This window comes from Erithacus rubecula (genome assembly GCF_903797595.1).
Source record: "Erithacus rubecula genome assembly, chromosome: 3".
Classification (NCBI taxonomy): Eukaryota; Metazoa; Chordata; class Aves; order Passeriformes; family Muscicapidae; genus Erithacus; species Erithacus rubecula.
Window position 1 is genome coordinate 129002272 of NC_136689.1, and position 21994 is coordinate 129024265.

The following is a 21994-nucleotide window of genomic DNA, read 5'->3' on the forward strand; positions in this document are numbered from 1 at the left end:
TCATTTTTGCTGAAAAGAAATGAATTTTCTGTGTCTCTAAGACTGATGCATTCTTTTACTTGAATTGGCTTGAATTTCTAACAAGATGCAAATGGGTAAAATTAGCAATTGAATGTATCCTCAGAGGTAAGTGGCAGCCCCTTGTGTGCTCTGAACTAGAGCAGCTTTTGCCATCAGCCTTTCTACATGTTAGTGTGACTGGTAATAAACTCAACAGAGTGGCTGGGGTTACCAGCATGATCACAGTTTGCATAAATACAATTATGCCCTTTCCAACTGAGGACTTGTTTGTGCATCTTTAGCAGAAGTGGTAGAAGAAGAAAGCATGTTGGACTTTGCAGCTGATTGTGTAGATACTATCTTGGATGAGTTTCAGGACTAATCTAAGTAGGCAGCAGCCCAGAATAATTAGGGTTGGTGAAATTGCCCAGTTGATGATTTAGCATGCTGAGCTTGCTGTTGCTGCTGTAAGATAGGTTAGACTTTGGTGCAGTGCTTGCTGCTGAATACAGGGAGAGGATGAGCTGAGTGATCATCCTCCCCCTTTGTCTCTATAGGTGATACCTGTTATAAGGATGGGAATAATATGTGTAAATGTACCATTTTAGTTTCACTGTTGCAGCAATAGAACAGCTCTTTACTGTTGGTTGGCCATTAAAAAAAAAAATTTTCTTCCACAGAAAAATATTTTTTAAAAGTTACTGCTACTGACATCTATAATATCTAGAGTCAAAACCAGAAAATGAATTGATCACTGGAATATTGAAGTGAAATAATGAATGACTCTTTTACTTTCACATTTTATAATATCCTCAGAATGCAAAAACTCCTGCCTCATAAAGGAACTCTCACATGTGCAAATTGTTACTACTGAGGACAAGGAGAGGTAATAAAATGAGGTTTTTTGGCTCATTTATATTTGCTAACTTTATTTCTTCAATTTAAGATCATACTTAAAAAACCAAAACAACAAGAACAACAGAAAAAAGCAAATAGAGGGACTCCTTTCCCATTGATGTTTTTGTTTGGTGCAGTAGGTAATAGGTACAGATATATGAAAACATAATATTTGAGAATAGGTAGGCTTTTATCTCCAGACTTGAGTTTGGAGCTATACTGGTTGTTTTGCTTTTCTCCTCCTTTCCTTTTGCTATTAGTCTGGACAATATTGAGTTTCTCATTCTAGTTATGTGGTGGTGATAGCATGAAGTCAATTAAAAAGCCTGAGCAATTTTCAAACTGGTCATATAAAGAAAGTGACAGAAAAGGAAATTGAATGTGGTGAAGGAGAAAATGCAGTAGTGATTGTGAGTGTGTTCCTGAAGGCTGTTTCACCCAGCCAAGCACCTCACAGGTTTGTGGTCTGACCCATCCAGATAATCAGCAAGAAGAGCAGTGCCATCAGTAACAGTGAGTAAAGCAATCTGAAAGCAAGGATTTTGTCTCTGGGATGACAAGCTGAGAGCTGCAGATCACTGATGGCCAGTGGTATTTCCACATTGCTCTGCAGTAGAGAAATCTGTGCTCTGCAGTCAGTGGGAGTTTTCTTCCTTTTTCTAGGTGTAGTCAAGTTTCAGTTTCTATGTTGAGAGGGGTATAATCATTGATTATAAAGCCATCAAAATGTGTTTCCTACATTTAACTTTAAAATACATTTATATTTTAAATGTGCATTTGAAGAGTTTGCACAAAAAAACTAGACAATGAGATGACATTATTTTCTTTTGAATTATTCTGGTCAGAATATTTTGGCTTCCCAGAATTTAGCAGGAAATTTCTCTTATGTGTGAATTGGAGTGAGGATTTGTGTTTTAATTACAAAAAAAAAAAAAAAAAAGAAAAGAATCCATTTAACTTGAGCACTTTCAAGGTAATCTATTTTAACAAATACAAATGCTCAGCCACTTTCTTGCAAAGACTAATAATGTTTGCAGATAGATTTTTCTGCTAGAAGCAGTAGATGCTGAACATCACAGTTTAAGGTTTAAGTGGTCATTTGACTCAATTTTCTTAAGAAATCTTCTCAAGTAAAACAACATAAAAATTGAAAGCGATAGACAATTTTAGTATCAGGCATAAGCATGAATGAAAAAGGTTGTTGAGTAATAAATATTTAAATATCTAACTTTGAAGCAAGTCCACATTAATGTGGAGGACCTGTAAAATTTGTATCTAGTATGTTATAAGCAAAACAACTTCTGTTTGGTACTTACCAGAAAACTTTACAAAAGAAATAAAAAAAGAAAGTATTTTGCTTGCTTGTGCACTTTCAATTACAGTATTTATATTTTCTAATTTCTATTGGGAAAAAGTCTTGAAAATCAAACCTGTTTTCCCTGGGAGATATAATTTTGAAATAAATATTTGTTGCCTTTAAGAAAAGTCTGAATTATTTTCTTTAAGAGGAAACCAAAACTATGATTAATTATCAGTATGATAAACCTTTGCTGTGATAACGTATTGGCATACCAAATAAAGTCTGTTCTCAAATGTCTGTGCAGATGTGACTAAGTAAACCACTTATACATCTCTGAAAATCATCTGCACATAATTATTAATTGCATCTCTGCCAAAACTGCAATGTTTTTAGCAAAGCTCTGCCTCATCATTGATTGAAATTTTTAGTCTTCTTTCCACATACATTGATATTATTTGAGGAGGTGTTTAAATTACATCTATAAAAATGCTTCAAAATGAAGGCTGGTGAATTATCTTTATCATTTTCTGAAAGTTTCTTTTTATGAGCATATTTAGAAGAAAGTATCATCATGAATATAGTATCAGCACTGCAAAATGGAAGTGTATTGGTGGAAGAGTAATATTCATGCCAGGGAAATTCTGATTGGTGGCGGATAGCAGATAGACTTTTGAAGTCCAGGGTTAAAATATCTCTCTGATAAGAAGGTTGTAAGGATTACATCTTTTTATAGCATCACACATATGACTAAGCAGTAAAAAGCATGCCATTTTACATTCTTTTTTCTAAACTAGGTTGTGCTGTAAAACTTGATCTGTTGTGATACAATGCAGGATTGTAATGCAGTTGAAACTTGTGCATATGACGTTTTCTTCCATGATGTGCATTCCTCAAGGAATAAAGGGCTCACAGCCTGTATAAATTATAGAAAAGAAAAAATGTAAGTCATGTGTTGCTTTTAGCCAGATGCTTCAGCTAGAAAATAAGAAAAAAGTGTTTTGGCACTACAAGTTTCTATGTATTATGCAGCTAAGTTAATGTGATTTCAAAATTTAAATTTTTAATATTATGCTCAGGTAAAGTGGCAATAAAATATTGTGTTTAATCCAAATTGACCTCAAGGTTTTCTGTCCCAGATTTTATTTTTGCAGTTGTAGATATTTATATCTACAGGGAGTTAATTTTTCATAATTAGCTTTTTGATTCAACTTATTAGTAAACAACTTGCACATTCCTATCTTTTGTTTGACATTACTCACATTTGCAGAAAGAGTTCATTGGAGATGGAATACTCTCCTAAGCCAGTGAGAACAATACAATACATTATTTGTTAAGAATGGAAAGAATGAGAGAATACAGTCATGATAATGTAGTGCTCATTCACTGAGGTGAATTTCAATGGGAAGACTTGTAGTTGTGACCTTCAATCTGTGCTATAATTTCTCTGAGTGTTGGTGATTTTCTCTACGAATGCACCTTGTGAAGATTGGCCACACAGGACACTTGCAGTGTAACAGTTATAAACTGCTGAAAAGAGATATGGGATATAACTGAAAACTGAGAAACAAAACTCCTTAGTGCCTTTGAAAAGTCTGCAGGCAAACCAGAGTTTGTTGAGGGATTTTGAGGAATGCCTGTACTGCTAGGTGTATCTGGGATGTGGAAGTCTTTAGCCAGTGAAAAATTATTCATGTTTTCACCTCTGTTTACTTTTCATGTTCTGTGACATCAATAAACAACCATCTGCCCTACAGAAGCCCTATAATCCTCTAATTCAAGACTTTGGGATTAACCACCTTTTATCCAAACATATTTCTGTGTCTAGTCTTTAGTCTTTTGCATGTACTGGCCTTTTTTCCCTGCTAGTCTTGGTTAGAGCATTGCCCTTAAGAAGAGAGACTTTTAATTTAATAAACGTCTTGGAAGATGCAAGCACCATCTTTAACATTCTTTTAACTTCTATTAATATTTTTACTTCTTAGCAAACAGGCTTTTGTTTGTTTGCAAGGTAGAAGAAGGATGTTAGTGACTTAATTAAATTTTAAAAAAATCAGTTGGACACAGGATAAGATTGGATCAAACAAAGTAATCATATTCACAAAATAAATTAGGAAACAAACAACTTAGAACCTTTATATTATGGATAAAAATTTGTGTTGGTTTGCTTGAGATTTGTTCACAATGGATTTGTTCCCATGGTATTTTGGTGGTAGAACACTTGGGAAGTCATTTCCTAACAGTGATGGTTCAATGATATGGAAAAATATGGATAATGAGGCAGTCAGAAAGCGTGTGCCAACCTGAGGAGTCAGACTTGTAGAGCAGGATCTGTCTTTGCTTCTTCTGGCACCCTAGTAAAGAAATGGAGATAAAACATTTGGAACGGAGAGCAGAGAGAAGAAAAAAATAATAGTGGTAGCAAAGAAAAGGGAGAAAAATGGAACAGTGTGGAGCTGGCAAGAGGCATTTTCAGCAGGGAGAACTGGGCCACAGGGCTGATGTAGGTCTATGCAGTAGGACAGGAGGGCAGTAAATCCGGGCTAACACCCTGGGCTCGCACGTAAGAGCGCAGAGCTGCGGAGCGGCACCAGAGCCAGCAGGGTAATGCCCGTCAGTGACATGGAGTCAGACTGATCAAAGGGCTAAAGCACCTCTAATGCAAATCCTCCAGGTTCTCTCATGGCTGCTGGCTGCACGGCCCTTGTAAAAGATAATTCAGATGATCTGTTTCTGGAACTTTTGTATCTTTTATTGCAATTTCAGCTTCTTGAGACAGCTGTTCTGTTTTCCTGAATTTCACTGATGGTTTGGTCAAAAAACAGGATGGAATGAGACATGGTTTTGAAGAGAGAGTGCATTGTAGTGGAGATGAGGTATATTTTCTATTCTGAACATTTATCCTTTTACTTGTGTGTATCAGATCAAAATAATCCCACTGTCAGCTCAGCAACTGAAACAGAGATACAAATAAGCAGTTCTGCATACTTCCGCATATTTATGAAGAAAGTATATTCATACTTTCTTTTTTCCTCCTTTTTAACTTCTGAATGATAAATTTTAAGAGAATTCATAAAGAAAAATTTGGAGTTCATTTCCCTTCAAGACTGTTAGATTTGACACTCTTAAGCAAATCTATACAAATTCCTGCTGTTTTGCTCTTCCTTACCTGAACTTTCTAATTTGAAATATGTTGTGAATGACATGTGGGATGCAGTGCACTCTCAGCAAGTCTGCAGACAGCAACAAACTGAGTGGTGCTTTTGAAACACTTGAAGGAAGGGATGCCCTCCAGAGGGACCTGGACAAGGGCAAGATCCATGGGAAAATCATGAGGTTCAACAAATCCAAGTGCTGGTGCTGCACCTGGCTTGGAACAGCCCCGGTCTCAGTCCAGGCTGGGGATGCACAGATTGAGAGCAGCCCTGACCAGAAGGATTTGGCTGTTGGTGGACGAGAGACTGGACATGACCCAGCATTGTGCACTTGCATCCCACCCAGAAAGCCAAACGAGTCCTGGGCTGCATCCAGAGCAGTGTGGGCAGCAGGGGAGGGAGGAGATTCTGCCCCTCTGCTCTGGTGAGACCCACCTGTAATGCTGCATCCAGCCCTGGGGGTCCCAAAATAAGAAGGATGTGGACCTGTTGAAAAAAGTCCAGAGAAGGCCACAAAGATGATCAGAGATCTGAAACACTTCTGTGGAGAGAGGCTGAGAGAATTGAGGCTGTTCAGCCTGGAGAAGAGCAGACTCTGGAGAGACCTTAGAGCACCTTCCACTACCTAAAAGGGGCCTACAGGAAAGATGGAGATGGATTTTTTTACAGGGGCATGTAGTGGTAGAACAAGTGGGAATGGTTTAAAAGTAGAAGAGGATAGTTTTAAACTAGATATGAAGAGGGTGGTAAAACACTAGCACAGGATACCCAGAGATGTGGTAGATGGGAATGAGGTTCCCTGGAAACTTTCAAGGTCAGGTGGGCAGGGGCTCTGAACAACCTGACACAGGAGAAAATATTCCTGCTCATTGCAGTGGGGTTAGACTAGGATTATTAAAGATCTCTTATAATCCAAACTATTCTATGTATCTATAGGATTGTTTTTTAAAGTATTCTCAGATTAAATTTTCTATACTGGTGTTTGATGAAGAAAATAGGCAAGTATGTGACAGTGGCCTTGATGATGCTGTAAATCCAGGTTGGATGCTATCAGAATTTTCAAACAGTTTTTAAAATATATGAAATGAGTCTGTTATAGCAGAAAGATTTATCTGTTAGGGCCATCATTGCAATATTAATTGCAATATGAATATTCTTTTTATTATTAAAAAAAAAATTGAGCATCAGTAAATTCACGAGCATCCAGAAAAATCCAAGTTTTTAGAAATGTTTCCTAAACAGTTGTCGCCAGAAAAAAATGCAGATTGTATGTTATGCAATAATCTAAGCTTGCAATACACTTCACCTGTTTTGCTTATATCTCTGCATTGTTACACAGGACTCACAACTAAAGAAATAGCAAGTAGGGACAAAACAGAGAAATTGACACTACTAAAGCATTTGCCATTTCTTATTAGCTTTTCATGACTTATAACTCATTATGTTACTCTTAGTGGTAATATTATTTGATTTATATGCAATTTTTAAAGTAAATTAAACTTGGCAAATAAATAAAATCTGAAGTTATTTTCTCATTCAATGTAGAAATTCAGAAAAGCAAAGTGTTCATGAATCTTATGAGACTGTATTCTTTGCACAGTGTATTTGTTTAATATCAGTTGTGTTATTCCTTTGTTAGCCACAGTTGAAAGTGTTTTATTTCCTCTAAAAGATGACTTTAAAGTTGGTGTCTTAGTGAGAAGAGCTGCCACCCCTTTCAAATCTCTTCACTAATCTTATTTTGCTGCGCTCCTTGTAAACAACCTGGAGATCTGGGAGAAAAAGATGGTTTATTTCTCAATCCCAAACTTCAGACAAGTTCTGCTTGCAAAGCAAGTTCCAGTTGGTGTTGTACAAGCTTGAAGAGTCTCTTGAGGTACAGGCTGATTTTCCTGTGGAAACAGAGCCATGAACTGCCTTTTAAACTGCACTATTGGCAGATTTCATGCAGAAATCACTGAGACTTCAGTATGGAGCTCCACATTTTTATAGTTCCTTTCAGCAGAGCAGTGACTGGAAATCTTAGTTCTATTTGTGACATTCATTGGTAACGTTTGCTTTTTATCTGGGCAAAGGTGACTTTCTGAAGGTCCTGTTTTGAAAGTTAGTTATATGTCTTTCCATTTATGCCAGCTCCTAAGAAATTGATGCTAGATGTCTTTTACCCAACAGCCTGTTCAGGCCTTTACAACACAGCAAAGAAAATGGCTGAAAAGTACCAGCAATTGATGGTGGAAATCCAGCATGGCAAGTGCATGTGTTGGCATATTGAAAGCTCTTCATTAAACTATGGAACTTGCTTTAGGGAAAGATTTTAATATGCACACAAAGATTCTTTTTGCCCATAGTTGAGAAGAATTTCCATTGATGGGAAAGGGTACAAAGATTGAATTTTCTTTTCAATTTGAAATTTTAATGTGTCCTGGTATCTGTTATCCTGAATCATGAATAATGAACAAGGCAGAGCAAAGGGCAAAATATGCAAATCATGAATTCAGAAGTCAGCAGAGAATTTTTTTATTTCCTTTGGAGACATTTATAGGGATTATGGTTATCTTTTCTATTAAGTATAATATTAATGCATAGTCAAAGCTAGAAATCTAGTGTGCTTGTTTATATCTGTAACCCAATCCATTAACCCAGCAGCAAACCATATGAAACAATATGGTAATCTGAAATATTAGGAAATAAATTTCCAGGAATAAGTTTTGAAACAGTGTGGTGATATTTTTAAATGTTGACTGTTTATAGTAATGTTGAAGCAGACAGAATATTGTCATTTTTTGTTATCAATTGCATTGCATTCTCCATAGAGTGCACAATATAGTGCAGATTTGGAAGAAAGTTCTAATGAGAAAGAGGCTGGGGATTTATGTTCATTGTGTGCAGAAGAGCTAAATAGGGAAAACAATTGATGTAGAACTGATTAACAAAGCAGTATTCAACATCTGAAAAATACATATCTGCAAACAGATCTTTTTTCTTGAACAATTCCATTAAATAAAGCATTAGCTGCTTACAGAAAGACCAAAAATTTGCAAATTTTCACATAAGGCTTTTATCACAATGCACATTCCAGCATAGTATAACTCATGTGGCCCTAGTCACCAAAGGCAAATTGTTTCAAGCTACAAAAATAATTACTCTTGACAGATGAAAGTGATGTATTATAATTTTTGCTGTATTTTATAAATTCAAAAATTAGGATTTTGTGTATGAAGAAACACATTTTTCCTCTCAATTCTAAAAAAAAAAAAAAAAAAGTGTGTCCATGAATACATTTAGTATATTTAATGCAGTTTAATTAATGGGCATACTTCTGTTTCAATGATCCTCATTTCTGTATTGATAGCAGACAGAAAAAAAAACGTCCTCATCAACATTTATTTAAAAGGGATATATCTGTATTAAAAAAAGCCAAGTATTTTCCTAAATCAGAAGAAATAAACTGCTCCATAAATACAATATGAGAAATGCCGACCAAATTCTTTCTCTTGTTGTATTTGGAATGCAATCTGAAAACATTCTGGGCAATGTCAAATATGGACTGAGAACAGTATTTTGATGTTGGTAAATAAAACATAATACTTGCTAAGGTGTAATTAATGTTTTTTTTAACTATTGAAATTAACAATATCTGAATTGAGTTAAAAATTCTTCTTTCTTCTTTCTTCTGGGTCTTGTAAAATTTGCAAAAATCAGAATCTCTAAATTCTTGAATTGTGATGTGCATTCCACTCTCTTCTATTAGCATTTGTTCATTCCTGTGCATTGACTTCATAACCCTTTTTCAGTGTTCAAACTTTCCCAATTTTTCTCTTTTTATGATTAATCTCTTCTAGCAGATTAAGTAACTAAGGCATTGCACAAGGCCAGGGCTGGGAACAGGGCCTGAAGTCCCCTGTGATGAATGTCTGCCTTTGTTACACAGTGTTTGAGGAGGAACAACCCACACTGGTAATTTCTTGTGCTGCCTGCCCGCTGGTTCTCCTGATGGGTGCCTTTAAACCAGTGAAAGTATTGCAGCCTTGACATCCACCATACCCGGCTGGCTGGTTACACAACAGTCCTGAAGTGTTTGTTACTGGAGCAGACAGCTTCCACAGAAGCTAAAAAGTGCATGAATCTTGCAGAGTCAACTCTTTTATTATGTCTGTCTTAGATGCCATAGCTCCCATTCCTCAGTGCAGCCAAGCTGCCAAGATGAGGTTGGTGGTCAGGTTGGTCTTCTGTTTCACTGTGGGTTGCTAACTCTAAAGCTTTGGCTTACTCTAAGGTGACACCTGGAATGCTTCCTTGTCACATTCAGGGACACAAAGAATGAAATACGAAAGCAGCAGCTGCCAGTGAGAAGACTGTGGCATTGTACTGGCTTGGGAAGTTTCCTCCTTGTTTGATGCAAGTTGAGACAAGTAGCTGAGTAAAATTGTATTGGAAATTGTTTTGCTCTAGGATTGCACTCACCTATTTATGTAACTCCCATGTCTGAATACACTATGTTGGTTGCATGTGACAGGGCTTTTGGAAATAAGTATTAAAAAATTTGTGGCTGCAAGTGATGCTTAAGTTAAAGGCTTTGAAGGATCCTATTGAACTTCTGTGCTTCCTAGGAAGAAGCAATCTCCTACTAAGTTCTTGGGGTGTGCTGTACCTGAAATTAAAGACAAAGTGCAGTGAAGTTTTTGTTTTCCCCAATTGGAACACTTTTATACTTGGAAATATATGAAGGCTGGGAAATAGTTAATTTTTTTATTATGCTTCTGACTTCACTTGAAGAAATAACAAATTTCTTATTATACTTTGCTTATAAAAGAAAGGATGCTGCAAAAAGAAGCGAAGAGAAAAGTTACAAGAAATGTCTTAATAACACAGTTGTTTATTAAATTGAATGTTGGAACTAGAGGATCTTCCCATCCTGTGATTCTATGAAATGTAGAAACCCTTTTTTTTTTTTTTTTTTTTTTTTTATAAGATCTCATTTGAAACCAAGGATAAAGAAATGATGCTGAATTGTGGCAGAGAAGCAGTTAAAATCTGTACTTGATTTCATTGAGATGTGTAGTTTGCCAAAGTTGCTATTCCCAAAGCATATCATACTTTCCAGTTCTTTATCAGATTTGACAGAGGATGATCTAAAAAAAATAAAAAAGAAAAGCAGGAACACAGGAACAGCAATGTCACCTTAAAAAGCCATTAACTGCTTGTGTTGTGTACAGTGTATAGCTGTAAGCATAGCCAATTCCACATTTGCAAAATCCCGTGGTATCTCTTTATTTCAACATATTCATCTCTACGTGTACAAAAACCTCTGCTATCTCCTTATTTCAACAAATTCTAGAAAGGCAATTGCAAATCACAGTCCATTATAAAATATAAAATAATAAATGTTAATTTTGTCACTATTTATATTACCAGTATTACCAATCAAAATTTAATTTGAATCCAATTTTATTTTCTTTTGATAAATATGAATAGGCCAAATTTACTCACATGATAATAAATAGCAGCAGAAAAATACTGACAGTTAAAATTATTTCTAAGCACTGTAAAATAAGTAAAATATCACAGACTTTGAAAAAATGGCAGATTCAGGTAATACAATAGTCTAATCATAATAAATATATTATAGCTCATTCATGCTCTGCATTTTTATAAAAACTCTCTGGCAAGGACTGCTGTTCTTACAGTACAGCAAAGATGCTCTGTGCTGAGCAGGCAGAGGCAGAAGAGTGTTTTGGGGAGTCTAAGAAAAATTTGCTGAGTAATCTTACAAGGGACTAATGGAGGCATTTCCAAGTGTTCACTGCCAGCTTTAAATCAGGGCAATGATTCTTTTGTTGTTTACAAATAAGCTGGATCTGTTAAGGTCATTGTGTTGACACCTGTGCCAGCTGGATCCCACACCTATTTTTTTCACATCTAAGTCCTAGACAGAGATATCAAGAATGCATAATGAAAAAAGACAGCCTCTTTAATTAAAAAAAAAAAAAAACAAAAAAAACCTCCCATAAAACAACAACAACAACAACAACAAAACACAAAAGAAAAAAAACCAAAAAAACCAAAACCATCAACAACAAAAAAACCAACCAAAAAACCAAAACCCTCAAATCAATCAAAAATGTTTACATGTAATTTTCATAATACTTGCTATGATTTCTCATCAAGGACTTTCAGCTTCATACTGCACAGAGATGAATAAGTAGTTCATGAGTGAAGTGTATAAGTATTTGGAAAAATTGTGGAGGTAACATGATGCATTTTCTGTTAGTTTTCTTTAGGCAGTAGCAGGCTAGTTTGCTAGCAGCTTATCTGAAAATAAAACTGAAGTGGAAAGTCACAAGACAAATGTAAAACTTTGGTTTGAACAGTTATGTTGGTCTGGATAAATTATATTGTCAAGTGAGGTGTGCACTGAAAGAAATGAGCAAATGAGGCAGGGGAGAGGATGATTGGAAGCTGGCTGTACCACTCAACTCTATCTGAAGTCAACTGGTGCCTTTTGAAGTATATTGCTTTGTTGTCCTTAATATGTCTGCAATAAGTTACTGACCTCACTTGGAGCAGTACAGTCTCTGTGTTTACATTACAATTCTGCACCTTCTATTCTGAGTGCAGCTCTTCTACCTGAACAAGAGAAGGCTGGCCCAGCCTCTGCTATACAATTTGTTTGTTTTTGAAAAACTCTGTGTGAACCAAACAAGTTACAGTGAAGGACTGCTTTATGCAATGAGAGCCTCCACAGTGTAGAGCCTGTTCCAATTTATGAGGTGGAATTCCCTGATGGTTTTATGAGCATTAAGTATTATCACTTTTTTTCTTCACTTATCACAAATTTCCAGATTTTTAAACATGAAGAAGTAGAGGATCTGAGGGAATTTTCCTTGAAAAGTAGTGGAAAATACTGACCTTCTTCTTAAACTCATTCTGGAAATATTTAGCCTCCGGAGATATATTTTTGGGTAATTGTGATCATACAAAAACAAGAGACTGAGATTAAATCCCTTATGTAACTTTTATTACAGCTTCAGCTACCATGAAGGCTATAATTATGAGTGTAGTTCTTGTTGACTGTGGAAAGGTCCCTGAGCAATGTTCTTCTTTATGTATTCAGTGAAATGAAATAATTGCAGAGCTAACATCCACTATTCTTCTATGGAGACTTCTTCCATTGTTCTGTATTCTTCTGAAATAATGAAGACAGTGCAAATTACAATTTAAAAAACTACTTTTTTTTCATTAGGATTCTAAATTAATTTAAAATGCAAATTGCATCTGTATCTCGCTATTTATTACTTTTTCAATCTTACCCTTATATCTCCACAACATTTTTTAAACAGTATTGGTTTTCTTTGAAGAACATTCTTAGGGAATTTCTGTTCAAAGGAGGTTTCCATCCAACTTGTGTACATAGACATGAGCAATCTTGGATAAATGTTGGGAAGATTAATTTTTTTTTCATAAAATAAAATAATAAAATTTACTGCTTATTTGGTGAGTAGGTTTTTATAAATTCTTGCCATTTTCTAAGTATAGGTATAATAGAGCTAGGAAAAGGCAGAACTGAAATCCAAGAAAATATTAAAGAAAAATCAAGCCCTGTATTTCTCAAGTTTGGCACTGAAAATTGCTTTGAACATTTCAAAGTGTTTGATGGTACATCTGTATGTCAGCAGCTCATTTTAAGAATTTAACTGTAGTATCTTGTTCATTTCATTATGTAGACAGCTCCACAAAGAACAGTTCCTTGAATTTAACCCTGACTCGTGGAGAATATTGTCACAACACCAGAGCTCTCAGGAGACAAATAATACTGCATTTAGATTATGTTCAGTATCTAATGAAAGGGGTCATTAGATGAAGAAACAATGATATCGACTTGGTACTTGTATGAGTTACACCTTCCTTTCTGGGCACACGGTGGGGGACTTTACCATAGTTTTATGAAATATTATATATAAATACATTTGTATAGCACCTTAATTAATGCTTCATGGCAATCTAAGTCTTGTACCACCCTTACTTCTCACTATTTGATTTTGCACCCTAACCTCCTTCTTAATGCAATGTGTATGGGAATTTTCCTGCAGTATGTATAAACGTGTATACATGAGCAAAATAGCCTTGTGCTATAGTGTTTTTAAAAACCCCACCATCATTGGTATTTTATTTTTGCACATCTGTTCTTTAAGCTGTAACTCAGGTATAACAGATCATTGCCCTGAGCTAATTCGATTATACAGTATCACACAGTCAAGCCTATGCACAGAAGGTATGAAAGTAAATAAGGCAGTTTATTATGATTTTTACTTCTGGGATCCACTGGAGTTTTATTTTCAGGTTTTCTGTTCCTCTTTAAAGAGATAATTAGTTTCCTTCAAAGAAGGTGGTTTGACAAAAATAACATGTAACCAAACTCAAAACAATAGGTGTTTTTACATATACCAAATTACTTTCTTCATCATGAGTTCTAAAGGGGAGATCAATAATTAATGATCCAATTACTAGTTTAAAAAAGGCTTTTATTGCAGTGTCAAGGTGATGAAAGAGCCTCTTGCAGTGTTTTCTTTTGCTTCTACTACAGCTAACTGAATCAGCAGATGCACTGCACTTCTAGACTTGTGCTGCCAGGGATGGATGATACTTGGGACTTACAGCTGCTATTAAGCTCTTGCTTCTTAAAGAAAACAATTTTAAAAGTAAAATGAATGCATGTGGTGTCTCCTGAAGTTTAGTTTTGAGAAGGTAGCCTGTTAAAGTGATACTTTTTTAGACAATCAGAAAGTTATTTGGAAATGTTAGGTCAGTTTTAAAGAAAAAAAAAACAACTTGCTATGACTTGTAAAGAAATTTTGTTTCTTTGTTAGACAGTTTATAAGGTGACTTTTGCCACAGCAGTTGTACTTCCCTCTTGAATGTTAGGTAAAGTTTTAAAATTTGCCCATGTCTTTCTGCATAATATAAACTGAGAATTACAGACAAGAAAATAAATCAGCTTAACTTCTGAATGATGATTTACTATTCAAATACTAGTTGTTCAAGTAATGCAGAGGATTTTTTAAAAGGTTATTTTTATTTCTATTCTGAAATGTGCATTTACTCATCAGTGATCAAGACATTTACAACACATGAGTGAATTTAACACTGAAAACACTGAAAGTTTTTAAGAAATTATTGGTAATACTTTGCTTAAAAACATGAACTGGATATCTTTTGCATTATTCCTTCCTGTCACCTGTCCTTACAGGATAACATCATGTCCAAGGGTAAAAGTAGATCATATCTTTTTTGTCCCAAACAAAATCTAATAACGAAACAGAAAAAGTCAGCATATATCTGGGGCTTAGATAATGTTTTGATTATCTTTTAAGACTGTTTCACTTCAAAAATTTTATTTTTTTTAATGTTTTAAATTTATTATATTTTGTTGATTATGAATTTTGCTATTAGATAAACAGATACATTATTTGTATATTGTTTCTCTCATACTGAAACTCACAAAATGAGTAATTCTTAATATCACTTTTTGGTAGAAAGATGTCACTGATCTTGACTGGAAGTGGTGGAGAGAGAGGAAAAAGATGTGATCAGTGAAACAGCTGGGTGTTCCTCAGTTATGATGTGTGGGTGGCTGCTGGGCTGATGATGGAAATTGATTCTAGATAATGATGTGTCTATGAAAGGAACCATCTCTATGTTAGTAATGTCTCCTTTCATTAGGATTAGCTCTACATGACATTGGGGATAAAAGATAGGACACTGTTATGAATAAATATATTGATGTTTCTTTAAATATAAACTAAGAAGACTTTCCTTCCTGACATGTTCACTATTTCAGCTTTACTCATGGTTGATAGCTGTCTTGATGAAATTAGTACATCTCTGTCATGAGTACAACTGGCATGTTAAGTGCATGTCGTTATTTCTGAATTTGATATCCTGCCTCATGAAGAATCCTTTCCTTTGCTGTCTTTCTTGGTCTCTTGTTGTCTTATTTTGCAAATTTTGAGCTTACTTATTAATTAAGATGTACTGATTCAAAGTTGCTTGGGGTTATTTTCTGTAATAATTAGTGTTGACATCAAAGCAGTAAAGCTTGAAAGTAAGTAAGTACACAATATAAGGGGAATTTTGTTTGTTTTTCTTTGTTGGTTTCTTTTTCTGTTGTTAATACGTATTAGAAGGAGCCACGTATATAGAAAACATAATTATAGGTTCCCTATCAACAGATGTGCATTACTAAAAGGAATGAAAATGCACCTAGTTAATACACTGCCTCTCAAAGGTGGAGAGCTTATTTCTGTCCAAACAGAAATAGGGTCACATTTAGGATTCAATTAATGTGCATTAAATCCTTTGGCCCTGAGACTTGGAGATGCCAGGCAGCCTTGTTGGAGCTACTCTGAGATTCATTTTGGCACAGTCACAACTTCAGGATGTAGAAAGAGTGAAATATCTGTGGAAAGCTGAGTATAGGGTAAGCCAGCACAAAGTGAATTGCATAAGCAAATATGTCTACTAATGCTAAATAGAGTTTTCCTGAAGCTGCTTATTTCTTCAGTTTAACCAAGCCTTCTTCAGTGAGTGTATATAAAATGGTAATGAAAAAATTGAATGGAAATAGGTACTGAGAGCACACAAAAACCCAAGCCTGTTTCCTAAACTCTGCAGCTGTTTCTCACAAATTTTCATAGTGCTCCAATTATGAACTGTCTTCACTTCCAGGGGACTATAAGGCTTGTTTCCAACTGGCTTGTCAGGTTTTACTGTTGCCTTGCTGTTGGCAGCAAGACAGGTGAATTTGCCTGGACTGGTTTCAAAGTCTGAGGACAGAATTTCTTGTGCATGTGCAGTTTGGTTCCCAGTTGTGCAGCAGCTCCAACACATCACAGAACTGTTGGACTCTGTGCTTCCTTAGCAGTTTTCCAAGACACCTCATTTTTTTTATTCAGGATTTCAGTGATTCAGGAAATACAGGGTTTTTCCTCACCTTCTAGGCACCATTTAATTCCTCTGTGCATTATATCCAAGAACTTGTTAACTTTCAGTGAGCTAATCTGTGAAAAAAGTTGTGCTCACTGAGAACACCTAAATGGGCAATCTGGTTTTAGTTGATAGAACATTATCACAGTATTGTATAACACTAAGCTGCTGAAACAAGGGCCAGATATGAGATTCTTTAATAGGATTATTCTCCCCTTCATTGTTTCCTCTTTATATGAGAAGCAGGCAAGCTGGTATTGCTGATACTGGTTCCTGGCCAGAGCTGGTGAAGAACTTGTGATCAAGCTTTCAGTTGCAACCCTAAGGTCAAGGGATGCATGGTTAGACTATCAGGGAAGGTGTGTGAGGTCAGCCTGGGAACACATATGTGGTCTTTGTGGATATGACTAGGGAAGGAAAAGAAAAAAAAGCATATTTTAGAAATAATAATAAAAGAGCAATAAATTGCTTTTGATTAATTACTGCTGGGCATGATCCAAAACTACTGTCTTATTGAAACTTTTCAATGTGTGTTTTCCTTTGTGTTCTGCCAAAAAAACTTATTTTTTCAGGTATAGGCTCTAAATTTTGTAACAACAGAAGAAAGAAGGGAAAAAGTGAAAATGAAACAAGTAGGGTCAAAAATGTAATTTGAAATAAGCATCTTCCTAAGATTAAATCTTAAAGATAATCAAGCAAGAGAGAAACCCATAGGTTATTATACTTAATTAGTTTTAGTTTTCCCTCATCTTAGTAAAGTAGCAGGGAATTTATAACAAAGATGTGCAAATCTGAAAAGTTTGCTAATAAGGAAACAAACTGGCAATGGTATACTGGGACTGCAGTAAAAAATGTCTGGCAGTTTCCCATAACTAAACTGTACCTGTCCATTTTCTTCTTGATTATGTTTGTGTTCTGGATCATATGATAGAAGTCATGGTGTGGCATATAGGGTCACACTTCAGATGTCATGTGAGATATAACTGCAAGTGTATAATGTCATCCAGCTTATGCGCTGAGCTGTGAGTGTATTTGCCATATTGATATGCTTTCTTTCAATTTATTCCAAGAAAATACATTTATCAAAATATATTTGACTAACCGACTGAACATAATTTTGTTTTAGAAAATGTAATTTTGAAGAAAGACTTTCCTGTGATTTCAATCCTTCCAGCAAAACAAAATTTAAAAAATACTTCCAGTAAATATTCTATTAATAGAGATCCTCAGTCTCAGTTTCAGAAAGAGAGCCAGAATGAAATAGACGTGCTGAAACCCTTTCACCTTTACCTTAGGTAAGCCTTTACATCAAAAGTAATATCTTTTCTGTTAAGCAGTTCTTGTAGAAGTTGAAAGCAAGTTTTTGAGGGTAAACCAGGATCTTCTTTTAGTAAGATTTTCCCCTGAACCGTATCCCTCAAAAAAACCCCAAAGAAATTCAAGGTATTTCTAAGTTCTCAGTGACCAGCCCAGGGGGTCCAGAGACATTTCTTTGGAAGCAGCATCTCTATTCAGTGCTTGTATGCTGTCAATGTCATTATTTTTGCCACATGGGTATTCACTGTTACCTGCTCCCACCTCCCTCAATCTTTTCTCTCACCTGCCTTGTGGAATGCAGCACTCTGCTATTCACTAATGAAGATTTATGCGTTTTCCTCCTAACTGTTGTTTCTATCTGCATTCCTCATATTAAAAGTTAAAATATATTTCATATGTTTTACATAAAGAACAGCTTCTCTTTGCTTTTGTAGGATCAGATCCTTCAGACATTTTCCTAAGCTGTTCCATGTTGAAAGCTGACAAATCCAGAAGAATAATTATTTCCCAACAAGAAATGTTGAAATGCATGGTAGGAATTTTCAAAGCCTGCTGTAAGCCCTGCAGGAAGGTGCTTCTTTTTGTAATCAGTGCTCAAACTTCATCAGTGACTGTGCTGGAAAATACTTCTGTGCTTTAGTCAGCTGTGTGATGGGCAGCTTTGTGTTTGTTCCTGCACCAAAAGCCAGAATGTCCCTGAAATGTCCAGAGCTGACAAAGCAATTGTTTAAGCACTCATGTAATCACCTCCAGGCAATTCCAGCTGTGTAGCTCCTCTTTGGAGTCACCCACTGTGTGGCAGTCTAGATGGATAGTATTGCAAACAGAAAGTAACCCGCTTAAATGGAAGTTCTTCAATAGCTGTAGTTCACTTTTTATTTCACTCCAGAGCCCTTTGGGCACAGGGCTGCACTGGGAGCTGCGCAGTTAGGAGAAGGATACAGACACACAGCATGTGTTCAGCCCACTGTACCCTTATGCTGAAAATTAGCTTGGAGGGGGAAAATACTTAATTGCAAGTTTACATCGTTTGCAGTTTTGAGTGATAACATATATGTATCATTATTGGCTCAAGCAGTCAGAAGTATGTGTTCAATATACACTATATAGTCAGTAGTCTCCTCAGCTTGAAGAATTTAAAGTTATATGACCTGTCCTTTTTGGCAGTGTGATTTGAATTTGAGGACAAGTTTTTGGTTTATGTAGTTCAAAGCAAGATTATGTTTTTGTTTTACTAAGGTAAACAGTTGACAGTTTAGAGAGGTCTTGCTTTAGGTAGAAAGGGCCTGGTTATGCTTATATCCTATGTGAAGATTTTGGGGCACTTAGAGCATTCAAATAACTGTATGAGTAGAACAGCCAATTACGCTGAGTGCTTTATGTCTAGCCTGTTTGGAAGATAGATGGTTTTGCACTTGTCCATGAACTTAAACAATATTCAAAAAAGAGTAGACATGCACCTTGTATGTTAGATACAAATTCCTTAATGCTTTATAAAAGATACTCAATTGTCATATTTCTGTGTGGGAAAGCCATTATAGGAAACAACCACATAATCAAACATTAAAATATAAGGGACACAGAAACTGTCCAAAATTATTTTAAAATATACTGTGACATTCAAAATTCCCGTTGCTGCAAGAAGGTCCCATTGCTGGAGGTTCCCAATGAAGAAGAAGAAAATATTTTCCTCTGCCTGTTTGGTTTTGTCTAGAGAAAATAAAAAAACCAGACTGAATACCAGTAAGGTTACAAAGGCTTCAGCTTAACCCCATTTTTACAGAAAGGCTGGGTTACTGATATGGTTGTTCTCCCAGCCTGATTCGTCCATGGGAGCTTTCACACAGAATTCATTGACATTAATAAGAGCAGACCTCACATATGTCCTTTCCTATACCCAGCTGCACTCCTGAATTCACAGGACATATAAATATTGTTAGAATGGTGTAAACTAGGATTGTATCTCCCTTAGTAATGTATCAGCTCCTTTTTCCATGAATGATGGTTTTGATATTATAGCTTATGTAATTTATCAATGAGGTGACTTTTTTTTCCTGAGTAATTTCTGCTGCATACCCTAAATGTATATATTCTCAATAATAAAGTGTTTTCTACAGTGGAAGAGACAAGGGAGCAGCAAATGCATTCTCTGGTATTCAGATTTACAACTGCGGTGTCTTTGTTACAAAAGGTCATGGTTAAACTTTTATTTCTTTTTTTGTCTGTTTGTTTTGTTTTATTTACTTCTAATTCTTTTTCTTGTAGGCAAATATCTATGTGCTTTACATATATTAGTTTTAATTTTACAAGGTTTCAAAAATCACTTGCCTAGTCAAGATTTTAGTATTTGTAGAACTTGTACTGAAAAATGTATGTCCAGTGACTTTATAAAAAAATTAATTGTATTTCAAAAAGTTGTAGATATGGTAAGCCATACATGTCTGTTATAGAAATGTAATACACTACAGGGCTTCCAGACAACCATCCTTTTATTAATTTGCATAGTATTTATGCCTGTCATTTAGATCACTTAATTCTCTGTTAAGGGCAAAATCTAGAAGATCTACAATGGCTTTACAATTTCTAATTTATATGATATTTTTTGGAAACATATAGCTACATATTTTACACAGATAAACAGTGTTTGGATGGACTTGTTTATTTTAATGTAATTTTCATTTTATAAATGAAATTATTTAGTATTTACTGAGAGACACAACTAAAATAAAGAGAATGCCTTCTGCATCTTGTTTGAAAAGGAGAAGGGAAAATGGTGGAGCAAGAAGAGGGATTGCTTTTATAAGGTAACAGGCTCAATTTTGCAAATGTTCCTTTGCGCAGCTTTTGTTCCAGGGCTTATGATTTGCTGAAGAGTAAATATTTTTGCAAAATACCTGAATTTCATCACGTAGAGTTTGTGGGTGCACCATACAGTAATCTCTGGGTAGGTAAAAGGACTTGGAGTAAGCAGAAACCAGCTACACCAGCAGATGGCCTGGGACCAGTGCTGAAAGCCAGGGAATTTGTAAAACAGGCAATACACAGGCTGGAACTCTTGCTATCATCTGGATATCTCTAAATGTGTATTTATGAATAAGGGCTAGATCTTCACGAGCTCACTGATGATTTCACTCAGTACCCCTTGAAGCAATGTCTGCAGGCAAAAGTTGTACTGGAAATTCCATTGCAGAAGTACCTTTAGCAAAATGTTTCTAGCTTTCAAATGAGCATTCCTTTCCCCTTGAGCAGGATGGCACACTTTTATCTCCAATACAGGCAAGATGTTAACATTCGAGGCAAAGCAGTTTTGGTAAGAATTTCCCATTTTTGAATGCTATCTTCCTTTCAAGAGTCAAGAAACATAGTTAATAGATTTACAGCCTATTTATCATTTGGAAAATATTAATTAATTTAGGCCTGAAAATAATTTTAGGAAGTTATTGTATCATTGTTTTTGTGAAAGAAAAGGCGATTTAACAAGCTATAAGATTTCTGAAATGTGTAAGGGACTAAATTCAAAGTATCTTTCTGAAAATAAAGCCTTTAAATTTTGAATATTACCTTCTTTAAAATGAAAACAAGACTTGATTGTTTTCCATACAGCATATACAGGTCTCTATTTTAGGAGGAAATAAGTGAAAAAAATTGTATTTCTCATGGTACATATACAATATACTAGGTTCGACGTGATGTTCTCAGAGGCCTTTTCCAATCTAGTTAATTCTGTGATACCTCTCCAAGGAGAATATTTTGCTTTAGTAAAACCTCTATTATTATTTTCTTGTAGTTTTACGGGGCTGTATCTTCACATCCTCTCTGTAAAGTTTTCTGGACAATTGTTAAGACAGTGCTAAGAGCTTTTAATTACATTTCACCACTCTACTGGTGTCATACAAGAGGAAAAGGCTGAGCAATGCTAAACCAGGATCTGAAGTAAATGAAAGAGAAAAAAATTTTTTGAGGTTCAAAATAGAATGGTGCTGCTTTAGTTTAGTCAAATTTGATAGAAAATTAAACATTTGCTTCCTGCATACTGTAATAAAAACATATTATTTAGCATGCAGTAATAAAGTATTTTTCATGTAACATGTAGTAACAATTGTGAGGGGAAAAAAAGAGAGAAACATAATAGTGCAGAATGTGTGGGTATAATTTGCAGTTTAAAGTACCTACATAAAAGAGAATATTTTATCAAAATGCATGAGTCATTCCCTAACTCTTTGGACGTTTAGATCTCTTCTTAGACTGTTTTTCAAACCTTTCTTTCTACCATATAACTGCCATGGAGGTTAAATTCTGACTCTATGAAATATTTCTATGCTTTGTCAAAGCCCTAAGCACTCCC

At 35.4% G+C, this 21994-nt stretch overlaps 1 protein-coding gene across 3 annotated transcripts in view; it reads left to right on the forward strand.

Moving 5' to 3' along the window:
- Positions 1–21994, forward strand: part of RIMS2 (regulating synaptic membrane exocytosis 2) — a gene marked incomplete at its 5' end in the record, with an annotated part of 445281 nt that overhangs the window by 206845 nt on the left and 216442 nt on the right. The window lies entirely within an intron of this gene.